General features: G+C 41.3%; 2 protein-coding genes and 1 long non-coding RNA gene across 3 annotated transcripts in view; 1 reads left to right on the top strand and 2 right to left on the bottom strand.

Annotated features, from left to right (window-relative positions):
- LOC110014374 (uncharacterized) overlaps positions 1–1,779 on the bottom strand; it is a 39,072-nt gene extending 37,293 nt beyond the window's left edge. Inside the window, exon 1 of the mRNA XM_078937756.1 lies at positions 1,650–1,779. The gene's annotated coding sequence lies outside the window, so the exon portion shown is untranslated. The remainder of the gene's footprint in view (positions 1–1,649) is intronic.
- LOC101172511 (uncharacterized) overlaps positions 1–27,623 on the top strand; it is a 206,583-nt gene that overhangs the window by 66,254 nt on the left and 112,706 nt on the right. The window lies entirely within an intron of this gene.
- Positions 8,183–14,336, bottom strand: LOC144988094 (uncharacterized). The gene is made up of 2 exons (XR_013651876.1): positions 13,702–14,336; positions 8,183–10,188 (listed from the first exon to the last, which is right to left on the bottom strand). It is a non-coding gene; the product is annotated as an uncharacterized LOC144988094 (long non-coding RNA).

Below are 27,623 nucleotides of genomic sequence, written 5' to 3'. Positions count from 1 at the left end.
AAGGCCAAACACGTTTTTCAATGTTTTTTTTGTAAATAACATTGGAGTAAGTGGGTAAAAATGTAAGTAAAATAATTTATTTTATTTTTTATGATCATTTTTACAGACAACATTTAGTAACACTGATTAAGCACCAGAATTTGAAGTTGGAAAAATACCAGAAATAGTTACTGATGGTCAAATGTGTGCTGAACACATCTGTAATATACTTTAATTTGTTTACAGTACATATGAATAATTTATACACAAAAGGAGTGTTCTATCCATGTCTGTAAACTAAATATTTTCTGTAGGACAAATATGTTCTTGTGTGTATTTTATAAGCTGTTATAGCTGCTGTTGGATGAAAGGTGAAACATTCAGATCTTTCAATTGTAAATCTGACTCCAAAGGATTCAGTGCCTCACCAGCCATCAACCTCACCGCACATCACTGGTAGGGGTGAAGGGGAGGTGCTGGGGGTTACTCCCCCAGGTAGTAGGATACTGAAGAACTGCTGGTTGAAAAACACTGCGCTGCGCTGTCACTTTAAACGTTAGCGCAAATTTTTTGTTTGAATGCCGTTAGTCTGGCGTTAAAACATTAATGGTGGTCCTTTCAAAACTTTAGCGGTCAAACTAGAATACCAGCAATATAGAGCTACAATCCAGCAGCACAGTTTGGATCCAGATAGCAGTTCAGACGAGGAACAAAGACGTTCATGGATCTATTTCAGTGACGTGCGGTGAGGTTAAAGGCTAGTGAGGCACTGACTCCTTTGGAGTCAGATTTACAATTGAAAGAACTGAAAGTTTCACCTTTCATCCAACAGCAGCTAACAGCTTATAAAATACACACAAGAACATATTTGTCCTACATAGAACTTTACTTGTATAGACATGGATAGAACACAAATATTGTGTATAAATGATTCATATATACTGTAAACAAATTCAGATGTGTTCAGCACACATTCGGCCATCAGTAACTATTTCTGGTATTTTTCCAACTTCAAATTCTGGAGCTTTAATCAGTTATCAAATGTTGTCTGTGAAAAAATGATCATAACAATAAAATCAATTATTTTACTTACATTTTTATCCACTTACTCCCATGTTATTTGTAAAAAACAAAACAAAAAAAATCATTGAAATACGTGTTTGGCCTTACTTTTTGAGTCCATGTGTTGATCTTTCTCCACAAAAATCTCTATGATCTGCAGGAAAAGTCTTCTTTATTTTATGAGACAGGCGTTCTTAGTCTGGTTCTACGGCAGCAGTGTAGCTACCAAGCAGCTATCAGCTCACGTCTGCCCCCTGCTGGTGAGGAATGCCTCACCTGAAGCCTATTAAGCTGGCCTGTAACAGGGTTTTCACCGCACGTCTCTGTTAATATTGAGCCCTACCGTCAGACATGAGACACAGTGCTCCAGAGCCTCACCCGGAGATTCAGCTCCGTCTGTAATCGCGCGACACTCAAATTCGGCGATTTTAACCTCAGAAACTGTGGAAAACATGCTGATTTGATTGAAAATGTATATTTAAAACAGATTAGTGGATAATAATATTTACTTAATTTACCTTTTTCTTATTTTATCAGTATCATGCCTCACCTGACCGCACGTCACTGCTCTATATGTGTCTGTCTGCAGGTGGATGCAGTGAACAAACCTGCAATGTGTAGCTGGAGCTGCGGGTTCCAGCTGATATCCAGCAGTCTGCGCTGACGACAGAGCTCCTCCTCGTTCTGGACGATGGTTCCTTCAGCAGCAGAAAGTTGTTCTCTGACAGAACCTTCCTGAGGTTCTGAAGACATGGTTCCTGCTCCGATCTTCAGCTCCAACTCCCACAAACACCGCCGTCCTCTTCACTGCAGCTCCGATCGATCATCTGCTAGTCTCACAATCACAGCAATCCACGTTGTCTTTCCGTTCAACACTTCTTCACTCATTTACGACACTTTGGCTCAAGATGATTGATCTGGATTGAACTAAGTGTCGCTACATCTCTTTTTAAAACCTCACAAAGATTCTGTCAAAACACCACCGTCTTCTAGACACAAGCTAACACTGCTAACAAACTAGCACCTCGTTTCGTTTACTTCCGGGTCACGACTGATTGAACGTCATTCAACAAAAAAAAAAATTAAACCTGTATTTTTTTCTAAAACTCAGTCTCTTCAAAAAAATAACTGTTTTAGTTTTTAAGTTTTAGACTGGAAATAGTAAAGCAGATGAATAAAATCATGAAACCAAACGCCACTGTATTTATACGAAACACAGACAATCAATAATTTTCATGAAAGAAACAGATAAATAAATGAAAATGAAAATAAATGAAAAGCGGATGTGACGTGTATAAAACATTTTAAACTTTATTGTAAGAATGACCACAGGTGACAGTGCTGAGACTAGATGGAGACTGAAGCTTTTTTTTCTCTTAATCTTTTGTGTTTTATGCCATAAAAAGAGGCCTGCAGTGAAGATATTATGAAGTCACATATAAATTATAGTAAGAAGCATTAAATTAGCATTTAAATCCAGACAAATAAGAATTTTTATTTTATTTTATGGCATTAATCTAGTTTTTAATCTCTAACTATTGTCGTTTTCTCAAATATAAAAAAACAACAACAAATGTCCAAATGTTTTTTTTGCATGATTGTATTATCTGAACTCAGCTGAAAACATGTTTTCCACATCTCCTAGTGCAGGTCTCAGTCAGAATCTGCAGAAGATCCGAGAACAAACGTGGACACTACGAGGAGGAGCTTCATCCGTGATGAAGAAGAGAGTCATCACAGTGGAGATCACAGAGTAACATTTCTGGAAGAGAAACACGCAAAAGGAGTTTGACTTTTCCTTTAGTTTGCTGCATTTGATGGAAAATGAAAAGTGTGTGTTGGTGTGAGACCTCAGCTCTACTTTAACAGAACATCAGAGATCTTTCTGTCTTCCTGCACTTGTTCAGAGCCAAATCTGATCTTCTTCATGTTTGTTCGTGTCATCACACACACTGACACACACACACACACACACACACAGACACACACTCATCACAGCAGTGAGTGGGACAGAGAGGAAGATCATATTGGTGAGCTTCTGTCTTCATGCTGAGTCAGCTTTCTGGACGTCTCTGTCCATCAGAGTCTCTTCTTTCTGTTTGCTGACATGTTTTCCTGCAGACCTTCATCCTCCAAGCTGCTTCAAAGCTGCTTCATGACTTCCAGACTTGTGGAGGAGTCGATGAAGAGCTGCTGCTGGCCTTCATCTTCATCACAACACGTCTTTGGATGTTTCTGCAGAGAAACTCCGGGACACAGCAGCTGGAACAGGAAGTGTGATGAGAAATGAAACTCCTCCCATCCCTCCTGCTCTCTCTCTTGTTCCTCCATTTTTGATGTCTCAGCGTCCCCCCCCCCCCCCCCCCCTCAATGCTCTCTGTTAGACAGCTTAGAAGTTCTTCCGCTGTGAAGAAAAGTCTAAAGTTGAAGAAGAATGAAGGATAACATTTGCAGGTCTCTTCCTGGTTTGTTCCTCATTAACTGAAAAACAAATCTGAGTCTTTTGGTCAAACGTCTCCAAAAATTGATTCTCTTTGGTCCAAAGGAGGAATTCTGGCCTGAAGCAGCTTTGAAGGTTGGAGTTCAAAAGTCTGGAAGAAGAAAATGAATTTCCTGATGTTTCCTCACAAACCATCAAAGGTCAGCAGGAACCAACAAAGAACATGTTGGTGTTGCAGAAAGATCTCAGAGCTCTGAGGTCACTGATGACTTGATCTAATCAGCAGCTCTGAACATGGAACTCTTTGGCCCGTACCATGATGACACCTCCAACCCTCAGGAAGCTGTATGTAGTCTGCAGGTCACCGTGACGACCCTTTCCTTCAGGTTGAAGATCTGCAGAGTTGATGTGAGGAACTTCTGGTTTTCAGTCAGATTCTCTGACAGCTGAGTTTGATCTGCTGTGAAGCTGAAGGATGAAAACCGCCTTTGAGCAAACAAAGAGAACAGTGTATGGACTTGAAGATGATCTGGATGATTCCTTTGACTGGAGAGTGTCATCAAGTTAAAGTGATTCCAACATGTTTGCCATGGTTGTCAATGTGCTGCAGAGCTTCAGGCTAAAGTTGGACTAAATGAGGGCAGAAACTGGACTGAAGCTCAGAGAAGAAGCTGCAGAGAAAAACACTTGAAGTTCCTGATCAGACCCTCCTCAAGAACAACCCCTCCTTTATTGTCTGCGTTCTTGCTTTGGTTCTGGATCTGCAGATTTCTGAACTGAAAAAGAGTCAGAGAGAGCGGATTTTTTAAATCTGCAGACCAAAGTTTAGCTGGAATCCATGTGAGAGAAAGAGAAGCTGAAGAAAATCTCCTGAAGCCTCTTTGCTGTCAGAGTGAAACTTTAAAGAAGCTTTTTTTCTTCATCAGCTGCTGCACTCTTCATCACTCCTCATCATCATCTGCTTCTTCTTCTTGTTTGGACTAAATTCACAGAGTTTGATCTTTAGTCAAAGCTGAACATGAAGGCCTCCAGCTTTCAGCAGCTGTTACCATGGTTACCATTCACTTATTGATCAGTTCTAGATGAATGACTGATCTGACTTTCTTTAGTTAAAGTGAAAATCGTCTTCTGTTCCTTCACCAAGTCCAAATGACTGGGAGAGTTTTAGTTGGAGCTGAAAATCCTCTTCATCCTCCTCTTCTTCCTCCTTCTTGACTTAGATTGCTGCTCTCTTACTCATCTGTCAGGAACTGCTGCTAAAGGGGGCAACATGCAGGAGACCAGGCTTGGAGGCAGAAACTCCAACAATTCCTCCAGAAACTTGAACAGGACAAAATCATCAACCATGGAAGCAACAAAAGGAGACAAAGTAGACGAGCTGACCAGGAGGAAGTGAAAAGAAGGCTCTTCTAAATGCTGAGGACCATGAACAGTCAGGGAAAAAGCTGTGGAGGGTTAGCTTGAAGCTTGTGGGACTGACAGAACTCCAACCAGAACCCGACCAGAACCAAGAAAAGTTCATGAGAACCAAACTAAAGAGCCCAATCCTCAGAAGATCTGAGCTGTCTGGAGGTGACGCCTCCTCCTGCCCCCTGAAGGAGCAGCAGAGGGGAAGAGGAGAAGCTGAGGGTTCTGCTCATGTGAGGGGGGGGGAGTGAAAGCTCCCACACAGACTCTGCTGGGGGGCGGAGCTGCTGCTCATTTCAGGAGGGAAACATTTCAAATCAGGTTCTGAACTCAGACTCTTTTCTGCAAAGTCTGTCTCCATGGCAACAGCAGAACTTTAGCTGGTCTCACGTACCTCTCTTAGAGCAGAACCTAGTCGCTAAGAGGTCAGAGGTCAGCTGCTGTACCTTTCTGTGACTGCAGTCCTTCACCTCCTGACACGCCCACAGAAGATCCCAGCAGAACAGCTGTCTGTCTGCAAACTTCTGTTCATCTTTGATGGTCTGGATGAAAGCAGACTTTCTCTGGACTTCAACAACAGTCCGGTGGTGTCTGATGTCACACACAAGTCCTCAGTCAACGTGCTGCTCACTAACCTCATCCAGGGACGTCTGCTGCCCTCAGCTCTGGTCTGGATCACTTCCAGACCTGCAGCAGCCAATCAGATCCCTCCTTCATGTGTGGACAGACTGACAGAAGTACGAGGCTTCAATGATGCTCAGAAGGAGGAGTACTTCAGGAGGAGGTTCCCAGATGGAGAGCTGTCCAGCAGAATCATCTCCCACATCAAGGGCTCCATGTCCCTCTACATCATGTGTGAAGTTCCAGTCTTCTGCTGGATCACTGCTGTGGTTCTGGAGAACCTGCTGACCACAGAGCAGAGAGGAGAACTGCCCACCACCCTGACTGACATGTACTCCCACTTCCTGATGGATGCAGATGTCAGAGGAGGTTCTGGATGAGCTGGACCTGAACCAGTTCAACACATCAGATGAGGGTAAACGAAGACTGATCCCAGCTGTGAGGAACTGCAGAAAGTTCAGGTGAGTCCAGAAGTGATTGTGATGATAAATCAGATCAGTGTTCAGATTGATTTACAAAGAATGAAAGATTTGAAAAGGATAAGAAATAAAAACATGAAAGAAGAAAATCAGTTTGTTTTTGACATTCATGATCTTTTAGCTAAAGTGCATACAAGAATCATGTTTGTCCAAATGAAATCCAATCCAGAACCTTCTGAAAGGTTTGAACACAAAGCAGACGGTCCAGAATGAAAGGATGTCTTCATTTCCACAATGTCAGTCATTCTAGAAGCACATTTCTAAAATTCTCTTTCTTCTGTTCATCATCTTCTTTCTAGATAAATCATTGATCTGTGAATGAAACAGTTTGATGACTAAAAGAAGAAACTGAAGCAGAAACTGATTCTTTATTCTGACCCTTTTGGTTCCTTCAGTTCAGTCAACCATCATCTGCATACATAAAGTCTCTGTTGAAGATCCAACACAGAGCAGTGCAGACTGGAAATCACCAAAATCTTTATGAAAACTGACTATTTTCATGAGCTTATATTGTTTGTTTATATAGTCTCATTGAAAGGATTCATGTTTTAGACCTCTTTTATCTTTTTTCCTGGATTCTTATTTCTCTGATGCCTTTAGAAAAATCCCAGAGTGTGAGTACAAGTTAAGCAGGAAATCTTCTGGAGCAATCCAGGTTTTTGGAACCTGAAAAGCTGCAGATGAAAGCAAGACAAAGATGAAGGTCTGAGAGAGACTGATGAGGAGACTGTTTAATGATGTGGATGAAGGTCTGATGAAGAGAGAAATGTACAACTGGAACTTCATCACAGCCTGAATTGTTTCTGTCGTTTTTCTTCACAGACTTCCAGGACAATTTGGAATCTCAGTGACTCACTGTGAAATTGTGGCCTCAGCTCTGAAGTCCAACCCGTCCCACCTGACAGAACTGAACCTGAGCAACAATGTCCTGGAGGATGCATCCATGAAGGTTCTGTGTTCTGGACTGGAGAGTCCAGACTGCAGACTGCAGACTCTGAGGTCAGAACATTGAAGCTGCTGGTTGGTTCATTTCTACATTTGTAGTTCTTCACTGAAGCTGACAGGTTTGGATTAAAATATTATCTGGATTTTCCAGAAATGGAAAATCTTTGATTCTTTGAAAAGTCTGCAGTGGAAGAAAACAATTGCTTAGATTTTCTTTAGAACAAAGATGTTTCCATGGTAACAAAAGGTTCAGCTGTTAAAATATTTGACCGATTTCTGAGTTTAAAGAGTCAGAAAACAAACAAGAACTCAAACTAATGACAGACTTGTCATCCTGATCAAACCTGCCTGAAAGCTGACCGAGGTCAAAGTTCAAATCAAATACAGCAGAGCACGTAAGCATACGCATGCACACACAGACACAAATTTGAGTGTGCACTAAAGAGGAAAATCAGAGAAAGAAGGAGAGTTTTGGTGAAGAAATGAAAGAATTGAGTAAACCTGCAGAAGCAGATCTGTAGCTGCATATCAGTGTAATGTCAGACAAGGCTGGGCAATATGACCGAAAAATTAACCAGAATCAACCTTGTGACACAGACAAGGACAACAATATAACAAACAGCACAAAAACCCAAGAATCTTCACAAATGTGTTGTTTCTGTTCTTTTCTTTAGCAAAGCTATAAAGCCCCCATGCACCCCCCATAAGGAGATGGGTGTCAGTCAGTCATCCATACTCTAAACCAGCTGAAAATGTCATGGTGCCCTGTCAGTTCACCTCCCCCCTCCCAGCGCTCCTGCTCTGCTGATTGGGACTAGCTGATCTTCATCTCTTCATCATCCTGCCAGCCTTCATAAGGGAGCTCCTCACCAGTATCCAGCGCCAGTTCGTTATACTCAATCCAGTTCCTTCCTACTGGTCACGCTGGTTCCTCCTCATCCAGAGTTCCACGCCTTGCTCCAAGCTGGTTCCGCCGTCCTCGGCGCCCACACCTCGCTCCCTCTAGCTCCACGGTCCGCCGCGTCCTTGCGCCGCTCCTCTCTGGTTCTGCTGTCCTCGGCGCCTCGTCCAGTCCTCGCCGCCATAAGCTCTAAGGATGTCAGGATCATTCCACAGAGGAACTACTTACCACGTTCTCCCAGAAACTTTATTCACCCCTTGGAAAAATAAACCATTTCAAAGTATGTCAGATAAATGCATCTAGACATTAAAGAAAAACACAATTATAAACAACAAACCACAACAAGAATCAAGTTTCTCATGCACGAGGGAGAGGAGCAAATGTGTTGGAAAAGGTCCACCACGTTTCTCTTCTCCAAGGGCTGCCCCTCCCTGTGCTGCTTTTATTAAGAACACAAGTGGGAGGTAACAATTCAAGACAAAGACAAAAAGTTCATTAGGGGGTGTCGTCAAATGACCCTTTTGGTTGGATTCTAACTTCAAACAGTATCACTTATCAGCTGAGGACAGTGTGTCGTAAAACCCCCCTGTTCCTGGCTGGGCATGAGAAGCAGATGACCAAACACACAGAACTGTTTTCAGAAGAGGTAAAAAGGTCAATCTGAGTTAACATTTAAAGAAATACATTTAAACAATGATAATAATAAAACAAATTCCTTCACATACTCCCACCTGTTTATCATTGATAAATGTCAAAATCTCACATCCAATATCACATCTCTTTTCAGTTTTCTGTGACATCTTCATTTTCATAACACTTTCAATTTACACTCAGATGAGAAGTTTTTTTTTTTTCTTTTTTTTTTCAAGTAATTTCAATTTCAAAATCATTACAGTCATCTTGTTCTCCCTTTAATAACAAGTTGTATTCTTAAATCATAGGAACACTTTGTAGTCCACCATTCACTGCTCTGGAAATCATAGATTGAATACAAGGAAAAATGCACATAGCGAACACACAACATATGATCAGTACCATAAGAATAGGTGTCACTATTTTTAACAAAAGTTGCCACCAGGAACCAAAAGCAAAACCAGGAGAAGAAATCCCAAGATTGGGGTTTCCTGTCATCCTGAATTGCCTGCTGAACCTTTTCAAGTTGATGTAATGCTTCGGTGATGCTGTGACCTTCATCGATGTTGTCAGGAATAAATGTACAACAGGTGTCATTTAACATTTTACAAACACCTCCCTCCTGAGCAACCAATAAGTCCAAAACCAATCTGTTCTGTAGAACCATAAGTCTCATGCTTGACATTTCTTCACTATAGCCTTTGAATGCTTTAATTGTAGCGTTCAAAAATAATCAAAAATAAACCTAATCGATAATCAATGGTCTCAATTCTGAAAGTGTTTTTAGCATTTCCCACTCAGGGAAACAATGCCATAGTTACCTTTTCCCCAGTATTCCAGTGTTTATGGTCTCCAGGAACATGTGATCCCCAAATGGAATCATGTGGCTTGACATCAATAAGGTTACGTCTGTAGCGCAGGTGAGGCTCATGGACTGCAGAAACTATGAAAGTGTGACCTGTGACCTTTACAGAAGCACAAATCCCACTCCAGTCTCTAGGCAGACTGAGGTAGAGGGCCTGCCCACATAACCAAAACATTTGATCAACCACATAAGTACCATTGTTACCTGGAATTAAATCTGGATTAGATTCAACACAACGTCCTCTGGGGCAGGGAACTGCATAACCATGGGAAACCCTGTCATTGATTATCTGGATCAGCCATCGTCGAGAAATGTTTAGTCTGTCCTCGTTGGTGGTTCTTCTTGCAGGTGGATAATGATTCCAAAAGAACCAAATCCTTGTGGTGGCTCCTGTCAGGAATAGCAGGAACAGTAAACAAAATAAACTGTCTCTTAGCCCAGTTGGACACGCCATGGTGGATATGTACCTATCTTCGGGAGGGAGAGGTTACTAGCACATCACCTCCTCAAGTCCTCTAACAGTGTAGGATCCGTGTAGTGCAAAAGAGTTCTGGTGTGCTTTCTTCCCTAAGACTAGGTGGATGTCTCGGCTTCGCTGACGTTGAGACAAGCAGCTTCTATACAGCTGCCTCCCTTTGTAGTCAGACTTCCCCACCTAGCAGTTGGAATTAGCCTCACCCAGATGCTTTTTCTTGCAGTGTGACAGGTGGATCCAAGACGTCCTTTCAGCAATCTTTACAGCTGTTGGTGTAGTCAGCAGGACTTGGAATGGCCCTTCCCCCCGTGGGCTGGACCAACACTTCCTTTTTATGGCCTCCACAAACACCCAGTCACCAACCTGCACTGGTGAAGTGTCCTGTGGAGATAAAAAGGAATCTGGCACTTGATTTGTCCTTTGCACATCTTTAGTGGTAAACATTTTTCTCAAATAATCCACTAAATTTGCATCATCATCTGGAGAATGTTGCTGTGTAGGATCAAGGTCTGGTAACCTATAAGAACGTCCATACAACATTTCAAAAGGCGTTAAAGGTTGACCTGCTGTGCGTGTGATACGCATGCTTAGTTGAACTAAGTCTATGCAGTCAGGCCACTGTCTGTTTGTCTCTTCCATGCATTTCTTTAACTTTGATTTGATAGTGCCATTAGTTCTCTCAACTAATCCTGCACTCTGTGGGTGATAACTACAATGTCTCTTTAAATCAATACAAAGATGTTGAGCTATTTTGTCTATCACTTAATTTACAAAATGTGTACCATTATCACTTCTTATCACTTGTGGTATGCCAAAAGTTGGGATTATTCTTTAATAAATAGCTTTAGCTACTGTAATAGCATCTTGTGTTGCACATGGAAAAATTTCAACCCATTTGGAAAATGCATCAATAATCACTAAACAATATTTCAATCCCTTGCTTTTATTCAATTCAATAAAATCCATATGGATTGTATGGAAAGGAAAAGGTGGTTCAGGAAATTTTCCTCTCTTAGGTCTAACATTGCCTTGGGGATTATGACGCATACATGTTACACATTGTTTACAAAAATTTTTTGAATAGAGAATAAATCCATAAGTTGTATAATATTTCTCTAATAAGTTCATCATCCCCCCTGTTGAGACATGGCAAAGCCCATGACTCAAAATTGCTGCCCATTTGTACATGGATTTTGGTAAAATAGGTTTACCTTCTGTGCTGACATAAAGACCTTGTTCCAACTTTGCTCCCTTTTTCAACCATAAATCTTTTTCTTGTTTCGGTGCACTGTGTTGCATTTCCTTTAAAACATCAGCGGGTGCATCCGCAGTCACATCCTCATTTGTGCATATTTCTACATCTTTTGTTGCAGCTTGCTTTGCTGTTGCATCTGCAAAGGCATTTCCTTTAGAAATATGATCTGTTCTTCGTGTGTGTCCCTCACATTTACATATTGCCACTTTAGATGGTAACATTACAGCAGTTAATAATTCTTTCAGTAAGTCTACATGCGTTACTGGTTTTCCTGTTGACGTTTTAAACCCTCTGTTCTTCCACTGTTGACAAAACAAATGCACTGTAGCAAACGCATATTGGCTATCAGTATAGATCGTAACTGGCTTATCTTTAAAAAGTTTGCATGCTTCAGTTAAAGCTGTCAACTCTGCTGATTGTGCTGAGTAATTTCCACACAGGGGTCCTGCCTTCAGAACCTTATCTTGAGTTACAACAGCAAAACCCACTTTGTTTCTGCCTGTGTCATCTTTCTTTGCTGACCCATCAACAAAAACTATTTCTCTTTCAGTGAGATCTAAAAATTCATCACTAATTGGTTGAATTACTAGTTCAGATTCATCTTTTAACTTGTCATTTCTTTTACCATCTAATCAATCTGATTTCTTCCTTTCAGGAAATTTCTCTCAACCAATGATCTCTCTGTCCACAAATCCAAATCCATCATCAACTTGCTCTGACCCTCTGTTGCTACTTTCTCTAAACCTTCCTCAAAAATTTTCTTTAAAATTTCCTTTTCCACGACCACAATTTCTTCCTCTGTTCACATTCCTTCCAAAAAACACATCACTACTTTCCTCCTGCCAAAATGTATGTTCACTTTGATTCCTAAATTTCTTTTTATTCACCATCACTTTTTCTGCATGAACAGCAAAATTCCTAAACTGTTGTAGTGCTCCTGTTGGTAGATCAACGTAAAGTTTCCTTATCTAGTCTGCAATCTCTGGTCTCATAGCTTGCAGTAAAACTTGTTTCAGCTGCTGTCTATAGGGACCATCATCATTATCTCTGAGTCCACAATTAGCTTTAAAACTTCTTCAAATCTGACTCTAAAATCAAACACTAATTCTCCATCTTTTTGCTTAGTTTGACCAATCTTTCCATAATCAGGTCTCATTGGAAAGGCTTCTCTAATTCTTTGTCCTAAAAGTGTAAGACTTTGAATCAACTCTTAAACTGTTATGTGGAAGAGGTCTGGGTGGATCGTCATCATTCATAAGATTCCTTTACTTTTGCCCAGTCTGCTTTCATAGCAGTCATACATGCTTGCTGACATTCAATGCCATTCAGATGGTAAGCTCTCTGAACTTCCATCATTTGCCCGTGAGAGATAACTCCCCTCACTGCCTTCCTAACATCCTCTAATGTCCAGGTCCTAAACACAAGAAGTGTAGGCCTCTGGCCATTTTCTCCAGCTCTAGGATTGGGCACTTCAATCATTGGAAATGTCGCTGCAACTTTAGATGACTCTCCAGCTTCTTCCAAACCAACCCCCATAGTTTTACTCCATTCAAGTTTTTTCCCTTTTCCTCCTAACATTATTTTTTCTTTTTCTGGTTTATTTAAATCAGTCACTGGTGGGTAAAAACCCGTCAACAGAGGAGCATTTGTCCCCTGGTAGGGAGGAGGTGAGAAATCAGCTGGTTTCTGCTCTCCCCCCCTTTCATCCTGCTCCTGCTCGGTCTGCAGCCCGCTGCAGCCTGCTGTTGCAGGGGTCTGAGTCTCACAACTGATTTATCCTCCTTTTTTTAGCAATCAGACATGCTTCTCTAGTTTTACTTTTCTGAATGCCATTCTTCATTTTTCGTTGCTTCATTTAAGCACAGTTTTGCACAAATTAATTCTTCACTATTTTTTTTTGTTTCTTTTGTATTTTTTATTTTGTTTTTAATTTGTAACCTTTGAACTAATTCAGTACATTCCCCTTAAAATTGTAGTTTTTATCCCATTTTACCAAGAATGTAGTTGAACCTGGATGAACCTCTTTCTATATATTTTTAATCTCATGATAATTCAACTTTTTTATTTGAATTCCCCCATTTTTTAAAGTTTTTTTCTATTTTTTTTACATTTACGTTAGTCACAGAGTGTGATCAGAACCAACAGAGAATTTCTCTCAGGACCGAATTTCACTCCCCGTGCAACAAGCTTCTAGGTCAGACCTGTTGTCTGATCCGGTCACACGTTTAGGGTCCTCCCAGGAGCAAAACCCGTTTTAGACTCTGGGTTCTTTTCACCTAAAGCCTAATGAGATGAAATCTTGTTCTACTCCAACAAGCAGCCTTGTGTTAACACCGCAAGGTTTCCAGCTGCCCACTGCTTCGAACAAGTTCACTCCTTTCACACATGCACACACATTCACACCAAAAAAAACTTTTTTTATTTATTTATTTTTGTTGTTCTTTTTCTAGGCCTTTTAGGGACTTGAACCCTCTTACGCGTTTTAGGCTGCAGGACTCGAACCTACACCTTTATACAGAATTCTGGACTTTTCCGGGACTCCAAACCCACACGTGTTTTAGGCAACAGGACTTGAACCTGTCCCTCAGAATTCTGGGCCACTTCGGGGACTTGAACCCCTGAAAAAGCGCTGTACTTGCCTTGTCGTTGTGGTCTGACTGGTTAACGAATAACGTCAATCCGGACCCAGGGATCAGACCAGTCGATTGGCCGACGTAGAATTCACTACGACGGACTTTCCTCCGGAGACCTAGTCTCACGGGCTGTGCACAGACTTCAATCGGCATGATCCTCCCCCAAGGACGCAGATATGTTGTCTTCCGGCTCGAAGGACCAAAGAATGTCAGATAAATGCATCTAGACATTAAAGAAAAACACAATTATAAACAACAAACCACAACAAGAATCAAGTTTCTCATGCACGAGGGAGAGGAGCAAATGTGTTGGAAAAGGTCCACCACGTTTCTCTTCTCCAAGGGCTGCCCCTCCCTGTGCTGCTTTTATTAAGAACACAAGTGGGAGGTAACAATTCAAGACAAAGACAAAAAGTTCATTAGGGGGTGTCGTCAAATGACCCTTTTGGTTGGATTCTAACTTCAAACAGTATCACTTATCAGCTGAGGACAGTGTGTCGTAAAACCCCCCTGTTCCTGGCTGGGCATGAGAAGCAGATGACCAAACACACAGAACTGTTTTCAGAAGAGGTAAAAAGGTCAATCTGAGTTAACATTTAAAGAAATACATTTAAACAATGATAATAATAAAACAAATTCCTTCACAAAGTACTTTCTTGTTGCTAGTTTATTGCCGGGTTTCAGCCACTGGGTCTGTCACGTCTACGACGTCATGACAGGAAATCAGGTCCCAAGCCCCCACGAATACAGGGAGATGCTATATATTGATCAATTCTTCTAAGGAGTTTACACGTTTAGCCATTTCCTTGTGATTGCTTTTTCACTGGCAACCAGGACAGTTCCCAGAAGCCTCTTGTCTGAATTTTTCCAGCCCTGCACAAGGACCTTTCCCAGGTTCATGAATTGACATGAACATGGGATTTTGGAGCAAAAAACATTATTGCACAAAGTTTTTCCAAGCAAACTCACACCATGTATTAGATCCTGCTATATTCCACTGTACTTTGCCAATTTTTCACCAACTCTCATTTCAAATAAACAAGTTCTCCTCGATTTCCCACCATCTCTTAATGTCATCTGTGTTTGCCCATTTACCTTGTTGAATTGATTTATATAAATTGGAAATAATATTACTTTTTGAGAGAGATGTAATTAGTGATTGTTTGCACCAGGCCAAGTTCACTCTTTTTCCCATGGTTATTTGATGTTTTTATCAAATGACCTGGAAATGCCTGTAGAATTTCTGCTGACTCAGTCCATGTTTTTGTTTTAAGGTCTCAAAAGATAAGAATGCACCCTTGTGGGTAAGAGAGTAGTAAGTTGTCAAACCTTTTGTGGTCCACATTTTGAACCTGCTGAGTCATGGGCTATCCATTTAAATATTTTGGACATTTTTTTGCAATTCACAAAGATCAATAAGTGTGTCCCGACGTTTCAGAAGAGATTCATACATAAAGTCTTCAGTGATGCTATTGTCCACAAACAAATCCATAATTGTAGTATTGCTTATAACTGTGGCCTCAATGTCTTTTCTACCTGATAAATATTTTAGAGAAAGCAGTCAGATCAGAGGTTTTAGATTAGCTGCAAAGTAATAATCCTTAAAACATGGTAACCCAAAACCTCCCTTCTCTTTCATTTGTTTTTATTTTATTTTAGCCCTTTAGTTTTGCCAAATCTATTCAGACATTATTCTGTCCCATTCTTTAAAATGGTGGTATCCAGAATGGTAAACATTGAAATAAGTAAACTCAACAAATAGAGCCAACAAGAGTGCTGGTGGGCCACATCCCTGACAGTTTCCTCTATTAACCCTTGTTCTATCTTAGATGACCCCTCCCTTACATTGACATGTTCTTCCTACCATGACAAAGGTGGATAAAGGTGGAAAGATTTCATGTAATCCATGGACACCAGTGAAGATCACAAATCATTAAAGGAAAAAGGTTCAGCGCACTGTCTAGTGGGTCTAGATGACCCCACTCCCAATGGTAAAGTGCCTAGGATAGCACAAGGGTTAAATCACAGAATCATCCAGGCTGAATCTGAGCTGCTTCCGTCATGTTGTCACTAAAAGCAGGAGCGGCTATTCATTTGAAGACAGTTCCTCTCCACCTTTACTTCACCTTCACCACAAACCTTCCTGTTTTTTTATTTTATTTTTTGTGTTTTTATTGGGCAGTTGCAGAATACAAGAATGCAGCATTTATGCAAATATAAAGTACAATGCTGTTCTGAATACAGAAAAAATTGCTCTCCTCCATCCAAACCTGTGTGGAGGTCAAAGTTCATGTGAAAGTCTCTGTTGAAGCTTTGAGAGGAAGAATTCATGTCTTTCTTTTCTTTTCTCCTAATTCTTTGATTTCTGTCTGTTTTTCTTGATGCTTCATGTTTCCTGGGGCCTGTTTCAGAAAGGAGGTTAAGTGTAAACTCTGAGTGCGTTAACCCTGAAATCAGGGAAACCCTGGGTTTTCCGTTTCAGAATGGGAGGTTTGTTAAACCAGAGAAAGCCGAGTAAGTCAAACCCGTTTCTGAAAGAGAGGTAACTTTTACTCGGAGTCAGTATCCATGGTTACTTATGCTGTGAACCTAACCTGGTCGGGAGCAGGTTTTATTCTCCAAACTCAAAGTTTCTGCCGGTCCCCTCCCCTTTTTAAAGACGAAGCGGTATTTTTCGCTTTAACCTTCATTGCCCACATTTCCGTCACACAGAGACGGTCTAAGTGACAAGAATGGCTTGTCATTTTTTGGAGGACCCAATAGACGAGGAGGCTGCATTAATTCGTAGAAAATTATATTTACCTCGTACGAGGATTTTGAGAAGACTCGATTTTTTTTTCACTTTTAGCTGCTGCCATGTTCTTTTAATTCCTGCAGGATTGCATCTACATGAAAATGAAATCAGGGACATTGAATTAGATTAATGTAACAATTACTTTTTGGAAACACAATTTTCTAGCACTGCTTACTTTCTTAATCCCGTATAAACCTATACCACTTGATCAATACAAGGGTAGTGTTGCAGTGTGTGTGTGCTGAGCGGGGTGCGATCCACGAGAGACAAGGGGAGGGGCGATTGCAGGTGCAGAGGGGGGGGGGGGGGTGAGCAAGGAGGGGAGGTGTGTGCGTGGATAATTGTGTGTTCGGAGGACGGAGCACTTAGTTAAATAAAGAGAAGGTGTCATTCTCAGAATAACTGTTTTGGAGTCATTCTTTATCCGCTCTGGAGGTTGAGGGTTTCCAACGGGAAGTGAACCCCGAAGGAGAATTCCCTTCAGCCCTGAAGGAAATCTCCCCTGCACTTCTGACCACGGTCGGAAAGACGAGAGAAAAGAAGGAAGTCTTTGCGCAGCGAAAGGTTCAACAGTAGACAAAAGTTCACTTTTAAAAACACAGTTGCATGTATTAATATTAAAATGACCAACGTTTGCAAGAGGGGAAGGTTAACAAAAAAGTCCTCTAAACATTATCAACGTTAAATGCATCCCCCCCCCCCCCCAGATTGGTTCTGTAAACTATGCAGCATTTCATGCAATTACACCAGGAATAACACTTCAAAAGAACACCTTAATATCGCCATTTTTTATTTCACTCCTTACGCTATTTAAAAAGTTATTACAGTCAATATTTTATAACAATGATTTAAATGCAAACTTAGGCATTAATTTGAGCAGCTATGTTTTCCCACGCTAACTGTCTCTGTTTTGCAGATGCAGCGGTGTTGCTTTTCTTCCGTAATATCTGCTCATATTCACTGTAACTCTGCAGCAGCACGTCAAGTTCAGCTGTCGAAAAATACGCAGACCTCTTTTTTTCCACAGTTGCCATGGTGACTCGTGATATCTGCGCTCCATTGATAATGGCTTCTTATAGTCGCGGTGCTCACGCTCACCTCCGAATCAGTCCACTCAGAGTTGATTGACCTAACTCGGATCAGCTTCTCTGAAACAGAAAACTCAGAGTTGTTAATCTCCCGATTGACCAACTCAGAGTTCAAGTTCAACCTCAGAGTTGGTTGAACCTCCTTTGTGAAACAGGCCCCTGAAGTGTAGAAACAGGAAGTTTGTTGTTTCTTTGTCAAAGTGACTGAATGGAAATGTTGCTGCTGCAGCTCCATGTCTCCACCTGGTGGAGGGAGAGCAGAAGTGCAGCAGCTGATGGCAGCTTCCTCTGCCTCCCACTGCTGTCTGACTGCATTCACCTGAACCTGAGAGGAAACACAAGAGAAGAGCCAATCAGTGGAGGAGCAGCTGATCTGTTGGTGAAGGAGGATCAGAGCTGATGATGAGGAGGGTTTCCTCTGCAGGTGAAGGAGGAAGGTGTGTGTGAGCTGATGTGGATCCAGTGAAACCAGCAGCATGGATCAGTGGGAGGAACCACAGGAGGGAGCCCCTCCCTCTAAAAGCAGAGATGGTAACCATGACAACCACGGCAAAGCTCAGAGGTGAGATGAACATCTCCAACTGTCCATGATCTTCTCCATGTCAGAGCTCAGCACTCACAACAGCAACCTTCATTCTTCACAGGAAACAACCCTTGTGCTATCTTAGATGACCCCACCCTTACATTGACGTGTTCTCCCTACCATGACAAAGGTGGATAAAAGTGGAAAGATTTCATGTAATCCATGGACACCAGTGAAGTTTACAAATCATTGAAGAAAAAACGTTCAGCGCACATTCTAGTGCAGAAGCTTCAATGGCAGGTTGGTTGGAAAACATGTAGGACACCGGCCCTCAAGGCCTGGATTTGGGGACCCCTGGTCTAGTGGGTCTAGATGACCCAACTCCTAATGTTAAAATGAATAGGATAGCACAAGGGTAGCACAAGGGTTACGTTGAAAGATTTAGTTAAAGTTTAGTTAAGTTCCCATTCATTTTTATCCTGTATAAATTGTGTGCGACTGGAAGCCAACATTTTTCATAATCAATAAAGTTTTCCTAATGTTATATTGGGCCTGGCATTTTCTAATGAAGACAGTTGGATCTTAATGAATGATTTTTAGTAGTTTTTGCAAAGTGTTACAAACAAAGTAAATGGTTTGTACCGTATTTTCCGGACTATAAGCCGCTCACTTCAGTTGTTAGACACTTCAGTCATTGATTAACAAAAAGAAACACCCATGCTCAGCCGCATCCCACAATCCTTTGGTGCCATTAGACCCAACGTGCATGTGATCGCCACTACAATGTGACGCAGCTTTCAAGTTAAAAGCAATCATTGAAAGCAGTGTGAAAAAATCCCCCATCACCAACGGGTCTGGAAAAGCCAGTCTGCTGCGTGCCAGAAGTTTCCTTCACTGTTGTGGAAAGAAACTTCTGGCACACGCACTGCACCAAGACGCATAGGCGCGTGCTGTGCGTGCTTACAAGTCATTGCTGCTCGCTTTTACTGGTATGTTTTTTAACCAGCCCTGTTATTTCCACATTGCTGCCGTGTTACTGTTGGAAATAGGGGAGAGCTGCTTTCGCGTTCCGCTGCAGCTCCATGCTCCTTCTTGAACACGCACGCGGTTTCAGCACATATGCATACTCAATCTACAACACAGTGCGGCAAACCAGGGGTTAGCCCCGCCTTAAACCCCTAAGACTCATGGGAAGTGGAGAATCCTAGTGTGAATTTCCACACCAAAGGTGAGGGAGCTGGTTGCTGAAGTGAGGTCCATGCTGTTTGGCAGATGTGGGGGTGTTCAAATAAATAGGTTAAACTACTGGTTACTGCTCTCACTCTGCTGCTCTTGTGTGTTAAAAGTGGTACATACTCACTAAATTGGGGGGGATGCTGCTTATAATCAGGTTAGCTCCATAACCTGGCAATTACAGTTATTCAATATTAAGCACACTTACTGGACAATAGCCGCGTTTACATGGGCAAAAGTAATCGGAATGAACGCCTGATCGGAAAGAAAATGCGTCATGTAAACGTGCCGTTCGGAATACTCTGCCCCGGTCAGACTCATTTGGATCAGAATTTCTTTCCGATCGAGATAGGTGGGTTATACCGATCGTTTATCTGATCGTGGAGCATGTAAACGGTCATTCCGATCGTGTGTCACTGCTGCTCTGGTTTACGTCACGCACAGACGGTGTTTCGCTGAGAGAAAGCTTTGGAGCGCATACGGGACCAACCAGCTCTAAGGACGCCCCGTGAAAAGCGCCGCTCCGCTCTCGCCCCGCTGGCTCTCCCCTCTCTTTCACCCCTCACGGGGGAGATTCGGAGGAGGAGCGCTTCGTGCCCCCCGACGCTCACTCGGTCCACTGGCACCCGAGTGAGCAGAGCAGCTGGATTAATAATTTTGTGTCGGGGGGGGGGGGCTTTTTTACGTGTGCGTTTTGTTGTTTTGTTATGTGTGGGAGAATTCAGACTGCGAGCCGTCCCGCCGCTCTGGGTTAGGGGCTGCAGGACTCAGGAGGAACTGTGTTCGAACAGAGCTCGGGCCGCTAGCTCACAGAGTGGCTTTGGGGCGGTCTGTGTGAACTTTCAGAGCAGAAATAAATGTCGCTCAGTCCTTAGAAAGCTGCAGATTGCTGCGTTTCTTGCACGGTCCTGGATTTTGTGTCCATCCATCAGGCTAATGATGTTAGCCCGTGTTAGTCTGTCCTAAACTTTCGTCCAGCTTAATTCTTCCACAAAAAAAGCACTGACCACACAGATTAAATATAACGATGAGCGAACAGGCAATTCATAATATTCATGACATTAATAAAAGCACGTTTGGAAGATCGTCTCGTATGTTACCGAGCTGCTGCATAAATGTCTGTGGAAGCGGTTTGTTTACAACGGGACCTATATCCGCATCCGGGTGATTTTTACACTACTGCGCATGCCCAAATGATTCATTCCGAACGAGAGTATGAGCCATGGGAACGTTTGTTCTAATCGGAAAAAGGTTTTCTGTGCCCATGTGCACGGGTGAATTTTAACCCGACCATTGATCCGATCAAGATATTCTGCCCATGTAACCGCGGCTATTGATAACCTCAATTTAATTTATTTTCTTTGGGAATTATAGGTAGTATAGCTTTCTTCCATGTAGGCGGTATAATGTTCCTTTCAAGTATCCAATGTTTTTAGTAGTGTTGGGAGAAGCTGAGGGTGCATTTTTTATACTATTCTGAATGATATCCATCTGCACCAGGGGCTTTATCATTCTTTTACCCCTGATTGCTGATATAACTTTCTTTCTTGTTTTGGTGTTGTGAGTTCTTGTGTTGTGAGTTATTGTGTGGTGTTGTGAGTTATTGTGTTGTGTTGTAAAATCTTAAGTGTTGTGTTGTGACCCTTCTCGGCCACTGTAGTTACAGGGTGTTAAACTTTATGAATAGTTCTTTCCATCTGCTGTTTTCGTAGTTTGTATGAGAAAAAGTTTTAGCGCGCTCCCATCGTGTCATAGTAACATTGTTTTGTAAAGAAACGTTTTTTTTTTATCTCCTCTGTGTTCAATCGGTTTATCTCCGTTTGTACTTCTTTTTGTATTTTACCAAGCTGATTTGATTACTTAACCCTTGTGCTATCCTAGGCATTTTACCATTGGGAGTTGGGTCATCTAGACCCACTAGACAGTGCTCTGAACCTTTTTTCTTCAATGATTTGTGGTCTTCACTGGTGTCCATGGATTACATGAAATCTTTCCACCTTTATCCACCTTTGTCATGGTAGAGAGAACACGTCAATGTAAGGGTGGGGTCATCTAAGATAGCACAAGGGTTAAAGCATCCCTCTGTATTATTGGTGAAACTTAATTGTTGTTATTGTAGTCCAAATAAGATGGAATTTCTAATTTGAAAATGTCTAAAATGTCCTTGTTATTTAGGATATTTGCGCTTTTTACGACGTTTGGTGTCAGTACCAAATAATGTGGACCTTATATACATCTGTACTTGAAAGAATTATCTGCTACGGTCTGTGTGTCTGGTTTGGCAGTTCTGTTCTGTTGTCTGTTTACCAAAACAAAATTGGTAACATGGTGAAAAAAGCTATGAAGGTCATAGCTACACTTGAACTTCCATCTTTGCAGCAAATTTAGAGTGTCCTGTGACACGTCTAGCTCATAAAATCCTCAGTGATCCATCTCATATTTTGTTTTCTGACTTCAAATTGAATCGGTTAATTCATCAAGGGCCCAAGTCCAAGAAGTTTGTTTCTCCAGGAAATGATTTTAATTGCATAGCTTAAAGGGAGGCTACACCAAATGATTAATACTTTACCCAGATTTAACACCAGTTCATAGCTTACAAATGCTACAATATGAAGCACCTCAGTTTTATCATTTCAGACGACTGGCAAACTAAAGTCTCTGGACTTGGGCCCTTTTTGAATTAAACATTAAACTGCCATATTGGATAACTAGTGCTGCCATCTAAGGGATAAAGCTAAACCTATGCAAGAGAGGCCCAAGTCCAGGAATTTTGCACTTAATGCACTTTAAATGTCAAGCATAGTCAACACATTACAATGGACTTGGGACGTTTTTGCACATAATCAGATAGCTTTTCCCTTGAAGACCATAGAACATATAATATCTCTATTTTGTAAAATTGTGGACTTGGGCCCCTTTTGAATTCACTAATTCAATTGCTTTCTTAATCTTGAATCCTGAGTTGTAAAATGCATTTTCAAATGAAGATTGAAACAATAGTTGCTGATTCATGTAACTTGGAAAAGAGACATTAAAGAATTTTCCACTTCCTTTTAGTACAAGATGCCGGAGTCATTGCTTAAAGCAGGGGAGAGTGTAGAAGTTCAAAAAAGAGAGAGCGAGAGAGAGAAAATCTTAAATTAAATTCTTCTGGGAGTGAGCAAATGTTTGTTCTGCTGCCTGAGTCCTTGACTGGTCTTGTAATTTTTAATGAGGCCAAAAAAGTGGATAATTTAGGCCAGTCTTCCCTCAGTTCTGGCAGAAACACGCTCCAAGTTGGCATCCATCTTCCACACAACTTAAAGGATTGCAAGATTTAAGTTTTCCTTAATTCCTTAAGTGGGCAAGACAAGCACAGTGCTTTTGATCCACTTGTCAAAGTTTCTTACTGCGAGTCTCTCCACCCTGAATAATCTTTCCACGTAGTTTGGACAGATAGCCTCTCTCTGTTTTCCGCTCCCAGACTGACCGATAAATGAGAAATCCTTTGATCCCAATTTGGAGGAATCCAATGATCAGAAATCCGAATACATGTGTTGGTCCACAGTGAGCAGAAATGTCCAGATTCTGATCTGCAGCAGCATCTTCCTGCAGCTGCTTGTTCTCTTCAAAGATCTGCAGAAGAACTTCTTCTTTTCTTCCTGCAGCTGCTTGTTTCAAAGCTGTCTGCTGACATTTGTGCTCCACAAAGTTCTGCTTGCAGCCATCAGCTCTTCTTTGTGTCTTTGCTCCAACAGACTCCTTTAAAGCGTCTGATGTTTGTGAGCAGACAGTGACAGAGTCATGCTGCAGCTGGATGCTGCTCTGACAGACACATCCTCCACAAACATCCTCACCTTTTCATCCACAAACATCATCACATCATCCATCAAAGCTCCCAGCAGCTTCTGACTCTTCATTCAGAGCTGAAGTCATGGATCAGGGATCAATGTCCAACATTTGCTGCTGACTCTTCCTCATCACTTCCTTCTTCTTCTCTTCTATCTGTTGGAGCTGAAAGTCTCTGCTTGAAGGGCTGCAGCAGAGAAGGACTGGAAGATCATCTCCTGAAAACTGGGATGAAGACTTTCCAGCATCATGCTGCTGTAATTCTCCCATGATTCAGTGCTGTTTGGAGAAGAGCTGAGCAGAAAGAGGAAGTGGACTTTTTCTGCTGTTGCTGCAGAAACATCAGTTGGTTTGGATGCAGCCACAGGCTGATGTTTGACTTTCACACATCTGGACTTCTTTCCTGAAGCAGCTGCATGTTGTCCTGAATGTTCCTGAATGTTCTTCTTCTCTGCTTCTGCTGGAGTCTTCTGATCTGCTGCTGTTGCTTCACATCTTTGGACTTTTTCTAAACTTTCTGATCTTCTTCAGCTCTGAACTCTTTAGAAGAAGTGAAGGATGAAAAACACGAACTTTGTCTTTAAACTCAACTCTTTGTTCTGGTTTCAGGTTAAGGAACTGCAGTTTGTCAAAGATCAGCTGTGCTGCTCTGGTCTCAGCTCTGAAGTCCAACCCGTCCCACCTGACAGAACTGGACCTGAGAAACAACAACCTTCAGTCTTCAGATGTTCAGCAGCTCCAGGATCTGGTGGAGAGTCCAAACTCCAAACTGCAGATTCTGAGGTCAGTAGAGGGTTGGAGTCAGTCCAGCTGCTTCCAGATGTTTGGTCCTAAAGTTAGTCTGCGAGCAAAGATGCAGAGTTTCCTGTGAAGCTGCAGCTTCTCAGTGAAGCTTTGAGGAGAATGATGACAGGCTTCAGGACAACAGTCAGCCAATCAGAGCAGCAGAAGCTCCAACAGGTGAAGATGACAGGAAGCTGCTGCTCTGAACAGGACTGAAGCTCCTGCTGCTCTTTCTGCTGCTGTGCTGCATCACTGACTGACAGACCAGGATCAGGAGACACTCCTTCATCTCTGCACTGAAAAAAAACGTTGGCTTTTAGTTCTTTCAACTTATTTTTCTGCGTCAGGTCAACTAAAAAGTGGATTCAACTAGAAATATTAGTGTTTGATCCCTCCAACAAAAACAAAAACAAAAAAATAGTACAGTCTTCTTCCAAGTTTAATTTAGTTCAACTTGTACAACATCCCAACAAAACACCACCGTCCTGTCAGCACAAGCTGACGCTGCTAGCGTCTTGTGCTGTTTACTTTCGGGTCATGTGCAGAAACTTTATTTAAAAAGAAGCGTATAATCTGCGTAACTGGACCTCAAAATTGTTCAAAATGCTTCTATTTTAAAAAAAAAAGAAGTTTTAATTCAGGTGATGATAAAGAAAATAAAACCAATAAATAAAAATACATTTTCTGGGAAACGTTTATGAGAGCTCTAGTGACGTCATCACACTGTTTCTCATTCAAATTTTCAGATTTGACAGAAAAATGCATCAGACTAAATAAACCTGATCACATTTGTTTATTGTATTTCTAAACTACAGTAATTGATAAAGAAATGTCTTTAGTGAACAAAGAAAGAAAAATTGAATAAAGAAAATGTAAAAGCAAAAAGACCCTAAAAAACTGTTTCTAAAGAGAATAATTATTAGTATCAATAAACAAACGGTAGTAAATAACAAAAGAAAAGAAATCATTTTGAAATTCTTATTACAGTGAAAAAACAATCGAGAAGTTTCCTCAATTTCAGTCAAAATAGATTAGCAAATGTATAACGTATATAACTGAGATGTAACATAATAAAAAAAAGTGTAAAATATACAGATCTTTGGAATGCAAACATTTTTCACTGACATTTTGCAAAGATTTAAAAGCTTCTTCTTGTTTCTGTGTCTTCTTCAAAGATTTGTTCAATAAAAACTGGTTGGAAAAGATTTGTTTTTTTTCTAAATCACCGATTATTTCACGTTGAGATCCCCACAGCCATCAGACATTCAACAATGTACGACAGTGACACACTAACCACCCACATTGTGTATTTTCCTTTGTGTTTGCTGTTGTTTCCACCATTTATCATTCCTACAAAGTTTGTTTGGTGAGTCTTTTAGTTTTGATTTAATCTATTTCTTTTGTTAAAGTTACAGACGCTCTTCTGTTCTTTTACACTGTTGCACTGAACTGAATGTCACTTTAAAAATAATTTTCCCATTGTGGGATAAATGAGATCTTATCTTATCTTAAAATAAACAAATAATCTTTGTTGATTTTCTGTCTTAATACTGTAACTGTAATACCGTAACTAGTTAAATATCACATTATATATAGTTTATATAAAAAGAACAATTATAACTGTTTTTATTTAAAGCCTTTTTGCTTTTTCTAGGTCTGAGAGTAATAATGTCCAACAGACTGAAAGATTTCTTCTTGTTTTTCTTCTTGCAGGTTGTTGTTGTTCACCTCGTGGCTCCTCCCATGAGGGGTCACTACAGCCAATCAGCTTTCACTGATCCATATCAGTGGTTTGGCATTTGCTCCAATAAAATTCTTAGTGTGAGGGTAAAGGCTGAAGATAAAGGAGGGATTTGTTAGTGAAAATTCAACTTTCTGTCTGGTTAGTCTTTCCAAGAAAACCAGGAAGTTTCTGACTTGATTATCAAATGTTCGTCAAGAACTGCTTCAGTGAGTCTGGAGAATAAAGTTGATCTGTTGAGATTTTCTGCTGCTCTTCTTTGGACATTAAAACAAACGTTTTTTTCATTTTCTATTTTGTTTAGTCCCTTTCGGGGTCACAGGCTGCTGGAGCCTATCCCGGCTATGGGCGAAGGCAGGGGATGCCCTGGACAGGTTGCCAGTCTGTCGCAGGGTAGAATGTCCACAATCACACACCTATTCACTCCCACACACCCATGCACTCTCACACCTATGGACAATTTAGAGTTGCCAATTAATAAAGCATGTTTTTGGACAGTGGGAGGAAGCCGGAGAGAACCCACACATGCACGGGGAGAACATGCAAAGAAAGGCCCTCCATTGAACCGGGGGCCTTCTTGCTGTGAGGCAAGAGCGTTAACCAATGCGCCACCGTGCAGCCCAACAAACATTTCATTTTCATTATAAAACATTTTTAAAAAACTAGTTAAACTGTAGTTTAGAATCAAAGCAGAGGAATAAAGGTTTTTACATTTTCAGTTAACAACAATCTTTACATGTTCTTTATGTTCAAAGTCACGACAGCTCTTTCTTTTTTATGTACCTGGTATATTTTTTATCTTTAAACTATGTTTAACACTATGGAGTGATATTTCTGCCACCACGTTGCACACAAAACTTTCTAAGTTGCAGGTGAAAATATTAAATATTTGCTCTTCAATAATTTATTATTCTGCTTTGATATGTTTTTTTTGCTTTCAAACTATTTTTTTTTTCGAAAACGTTTTTTTTTTTGCTTTTGAAAAAGTTTTTTGCGTTTGCAAAACACATGTTTTTGCATGCGTTGCGTCAAATCTCGCTTTTGTCCTCTCTTTGATTTTGCTGACTACTTTGAGTGCGACTTAGCGTGATATGACTGCCACTGGCATCGCCAAAAAGAAATTCGCATGCTTTCGTACAGTTGTCATCTCACTTTTTTCCTATCTTTGCTGAGTTAAGTTTCGGTTTGACGTGAGCAAGACGCCATCGAACAGCCTGCAGATTCTGTTCTCTTCAGGCTATTTACATACGCTATTTATAAAATATTTATTTTAGCATGAATATGCTGACAGATATTCATTACCAGTTCATATGAATGTAGAGATGTATTCACTTTTCAAAAGAGTATAGATTTTTATAGAATGGTGTTTCACAGAGGTTGCACTTTGTTGACGGTCCCTTGGCAGCCGGCTCGCTGCATGTCTGCATTTACACCCCGAAGAGAACAATTTTGATCAAAAGGCAAAAAAAAGTTTTTTTTTCTTTTGAAATGCATTTGTGGTTCACTCTCTGGGTTAATACAAAAGGATTTAAATACTTGCTGTCACATTTGAACCTTTATCAGAAGAGTTTATTGAGGCCGGAAGTCCGGATCTGTGAATATCTTTCTAAATTTACCGAACTGTTTAAAAGCTCTATCTCAAAGAATCCATAAAATGTTTGCTTGGGATACAACTCGACAAGCATCTCCGCATCAACCAGAGAGAGAGCGTGTGTGTGGCACCTTCTGACCAGGACATGCCGGACACCGCGTCTTTCAGCAAACGGTGGCGATTCTCTCTCGTGGCGGGCGCCAGCGGAAAAGCGGAGGATCCAGGCGGCTGGGCCAGTGCCGCAGCTCCACGAAGCGAGCCAGTCAGGGTCCAGCAAAGTGCGCTCTGAAGCAGCAGACGCGGTTGCACCCGTAGAGCTGGAAATGGGAGTGGTCGCCCGGCTGAGA

Source organism: Oryzias latipes, chromosome 2, assembly GCF_053564925.1.
Source record: "Oryzias latipes strain Hd-rR chromosome 2, Olatipes_Hd-rR_3.1".
Taxonomy (NCBI): domain Eukaryota; kingdom Metazoa; phylum Chordata; class Actinopteri; order Beloniformes; family Adrianichthyidae; genus Oryzias; species Oryzias latipes.
This window is presented reverse-complemented; position numbering and strand designations above follow the sequence as displayed.